The sequence below is a fragment of the Gracilinanus agilis genome, chromosome 3 (assembly GCF_016433145.1).
Source record: "Gracilinanus agilis isolate LMUSP501 chromosome 3, AgileGrace, whole genome shotgun sequence".
NCBI lineage: Eukaryota > Metazoa > Chordata > Mammalia > Didelphimorphia > Didelphidae > Gracilinanus > Gracilinanus agilis.
The window spans coordinates 440,715,193-440,719,637 of record NC_058132.1 but is presented as its reverse complement, the minus strand read 5'-3'; the positions used below and the strand labels follow the sequence as shown (position 1 = coordinate 440,719,637).

The following is a 4,445-nucleotide window of genomic DNA, read 5'->3' as shown; positions in this document are numbered from 1 at the left end:
GTATTAAAGATAATTCTAGGCAGGCATAATATGACTTCTTTTTCTCAATCTCATTTGGTGGATTTTCATTCTGATGGAGATATTCTCCAAAGTGTTTCTTGGGCACTGTTATTCTCCCTTAATGCTTTTTTACTTTATGATCTTATCAGGTCCTATAGATTCAATGATCATTTTTAGGCTCATGATTCTTGTATCTCTTTATCCAATCTTAACCTCTCTCCTAATTTCCAGTCTCTCATCTCTAACTACCTACTGGACATCTCAAGCTGGATGTTCTGTAGACATCTTAAATTCAACATATCCAAACTGAACTCAATGTATTTTCCCCTAAACCCTTCCACTTTCTCACTTTCCTATTATTGCTGAGAGGGCTAGTCATTCCATTCACCAAGCTTAGTGTCATCCAGAATTTCCTACACTTTCTCATTTTTTAACCTCCACATCCAATCTCTTCCTAAGTTTTGTTGCCCTAGCATATATTCCTCTTTCTCTCCTCTGACAATGACACTATGCTGATACATGTCCTTATCACCTCATAACTGGACTTTTTCAATAATGTCCTGGTTGACCTCCCTGGTTCAAGTCTCTCCCTACTCTGGTTCAATCAATGGTCAAGTCATAAGCACAAGTGCAATCATTGCCCTCCATTTCAATTAGCTTCAGTGGCTCCCTATTACTTCTCAGATCAAATATATTTTCTTTTAGGGCTTTTGGAGCCCTTTATAACCTTTCTCTCAAATTTTTCAATCTTCACCATATTCCTCCCCCAAACATACTCTAGGATCCAGTGGCATTGGCTTCCTTGTTGTTCCTTCAACAAAATGCTCCTTTTTTTCTGAGTTGGGGCATTTTCACTGTTTCTTCCACACATCTGGAATTTCTTCCTTCCTCACTTCAATCTCATGGCTTCCTTCAAGCCCCAGCTAAAATTCCCCCCTTCAATAGGAAGGCTTTTCCAATCCCTCTTAATTCTAGTGTTTGCCTTCTGTTGGTTATTTCCAGTATCTCCTGTATATAGTTTGTTTTAATTATGTATTTATCTGTAATGGAGACAATGAGCTCCTTGAGAATTGGGGTTGGATTTTTCTTTTTCTTTGCTCCCTTTTGTATCCCTAGAATTCAGGACAGTGTTTGGCACATTAATAAGTACATAATAAATACTTGTTGACTTGATTGGATTATTCTACGTTTTGGAGGAGCAAAATTTAAATACTTCAAAGGAAGGACAGTTGTAATTCCTGGCATAAGCTATTATAGGGGAAAGAATATAAGTCAGAAGGTATATTTTTGAATCTGCACCCAAATACTTGGCAAATCACAACTTTTGGAGGGACTATTATGACAATAAGGTCATTAAAAAGAAAAAGTCTTTCATATAACAATTATTCATAGAATAGACAAACAAGAGGAATTTAAAGAGAGACTGCAAGACATACAAACTAGTGCAAATCAAGGAAGTCATAAACTTTGCAATCATATAAAACAATAATGTCTAGAGTCAGGAGGAGTCGGAACATCACTATAAAATATCACTGCAAATAAACTGTTCATATATTTATGTTGAAGCATATATTATTTTAATATCAGTTTTTATAAGAGCTTATTTCCCTCCCCTGTTTTTGCTTTATCACATTATTATGTGTGATAAAGATATTTAAAAAAACAAAATAATGGTCAGCAAACTTTATTTCCATTTTTGATAGGATAATTTTTTTGATCCTCCATTAGAATCCTATTGTGATGCTTTATAATAGCATGGAGATGATCTTAAGTAAAACTATGTCAAATTAGGATCAAATCTCTGGCATGCCTTTTAAAGATGAAAACTTTTCAAGGAGAGAGCAGTGTGGCAGAGTGGAAAAAAACAAACAAAATCTGATTTTGAATTAGAGTACCTGGATTTATATTTACCTACTGCCATTTATTACAATTACATTTAATTACAATTACATTTAATCTCTCTAGATTGGTTTCCTTCTCTATAAAATTAAGTTGGACTAGGTGAAATATATCTTTTTTCCAGCTTTAAATCTATTATCTTATGAAAAGTATGGGACCAATAATAAACTTGAATATCTATCTACTCTCTGTGGACCAGCCTACCTGAGTCCTTTGAATCATTTAACGTCGTTAGCAATCTCCTCCTTTTGGATATGCTCTCCCAATCTGGATTGTTTGACTCTGGTCTCTCTTGATTTCTTCATACCTGACTAGGTATGACTACTTTTGTCTTCTTTGCTGGATTTTCATCTTTGTTATTACCCCATATCTGTTTCCAAGGAGTCTGGGCCTTCTCTTCTTTCTTAATTTTCTCTCTCTTTTTCCACTTCCCACACCTCCATCGCTCCCTTGCTCCTAAATTCCTAGGTTCAGATCCGAGGAGCGACAAGGCTACCAAAAGGAAGAGAAAAGACCGGCTTGTTGCTATCTGTCTCTAAGACACCTTCCTGGGGATGTCCCGGCTGCTTGTCAGACCTGAGGAGGGAACGTCGGACTGAGTCACCAGTAGTACAGAGAAACTCTAAGGAGGTCCTGGCGCCCTGGACTGTGAGCGAAAGGACCAGATTGCATATTGAAGATAGAATCCACTGATCAGCTTCTGAATGAAACTTCAAAAAGAAAAACCATAAATGAAATGACATAGCCAAAATCTAGAGCTTCCACATCAAACAAAAATTATTGCAAGCATCCAGAAAAGAATTCAGAAATGAGTGGTGGATTAGCACCAAGTAAAAGTACTGTGTATGTATCCAACTTGCCTTTTTCTCTGACAAACAATGACTTATACAGGCTTAATGCTATACAGAAGCCAGCATAGTAAAGTAATAAAGAACTGACCTTGAAGTTAGGACAACCTGTGTTCAAGTCCCACATTTGAGGCATACTGGCTGAGTTACTATTATGAAAGACAAAGATACCAGGAAGAGTAAAGGCGTTGCATTTATTTTGTTTTTAGATAAAGAATCAGCACAAACTGTTCGTGGGCACTAAACAATAAGCAGTTATTTGGAAGAGTGATCAAAGCAAGCATTGCTATTGACAATGGAAGAGCTGCTGAGTTCATCTGAAGGCGCAACTACTTTGATAAATCTCGGTGTTATGACTGTGGAGAAACAGGTCACCTGTTTATGCTTGTCCTAAAAATGTGCTTGGAGAACATGAACCACCAAAAAAGAAAGAAAAGAAAAAAAGAAAGAAAATTATTGAATTGGAAGAAGAAATTGAAGAAGTGGAAGAAAGTGAAGATGAAGGAGAAGACCCTGCTCTCCGATAGCTTCAGCCAAGCCATAGCTTTCCAGCAAGCCAAAATTGAAGATCAACAAAGATGGAAACCCAGTGCAAGTGAACCCTCAACGTCAGATGATTCAAGATGCCGAAGGATAAAGAAAAGTTTCAGTGATGAGGAAGAACTTAGTGATTGAAATGGATTTATGTATATGTCATTGAAATATAAAAATTTTAAAGCACAGTTTAATTGGTGTAAAAATTACCATTGGAACTTTGACTATAAGGAAATATATAACTAACCAGTTTTACATCTTTAAATTAGGATTACAAAGTTTACTTTCATAGGAAACCAGAAAATAATTTATAAGTATCATGTTTCTAATTTTATTTTTAATAGAATAATAAAAATCCAATTTTGTTTCTGAAACACTTATCTTTTTAAAAAAAAATAATAAACTCTTACCTTCTGTCTTGGTTCCAAGGCAGAAGAATGGTAATGGCAAGGTAACAACGATTGATTGTCTTATCCAGGATCACATAGCTAGGCCATGTCTGAGGCCAGATCTGATACCAGATCTGATGCCAGGACCTCTTATCTCTAGGCCTGTCTCACAATCCACTGAGCCACCTAGCTGCCCCATTGTATTACCCTTCTAAAGCAATATCTAAATGTAACCTAATCAGTTGCATTCAGTAATAAGAAAATTAAATTGTTAAATATGGATGGTCATGGTCCCACTGCAGACATGCATTTTAAAACTGTATTATTAAGAAGCTACTAAAAAAGTTAGTTTTCTTCATCCTCTACATGTCAGCTGAAGTACTTTTCAAGTCTTATTTTCAAAGGAGCTTCCTAAAAACTAAATAAAGTAAGTAACCTAATTTTAGTTAGAAATGTTCTTTACTAGGAGCAGCGAGGTGGCTCAGTGGATTGAAAGCCCTAGAGATGAGATGTACTGGGTTCAAATTTGACCTCAAACAGACACTTCTTAGTTATTGTGATTCTGGGCAAGTCACTTAATTGCCACTGCCTTGCCCTTAACCATTCTGCCTTGGAACCAATACACAGTATTGATTGTAAAATGGAAGATAAGAGTTTTTAAAAAAGAAAAGAAATATTCTTACTGAATTTCTCAAAAGAGTTTTTTCTTTACAGGATGAATGGCATGGCTTGGGGTGGGGCAGGATGAAGGGAGTGAAAGAATTTACTATGTATT

At 36.0% G+C, this 4,445-nt stretch overlaps 1 pseudogene; it reads left to right on the top strand.

The window, feature by feature from the left end:
* Positions 1 to 2,700: 2,700 nt before the first annotated feature.
* On the top strand, positions 2,701 to 3,658 carry LOC123239645 (annotated as a pseudogene).
* Positions 3,659 to 4,445: the final 787 nt, after the last annotated feature.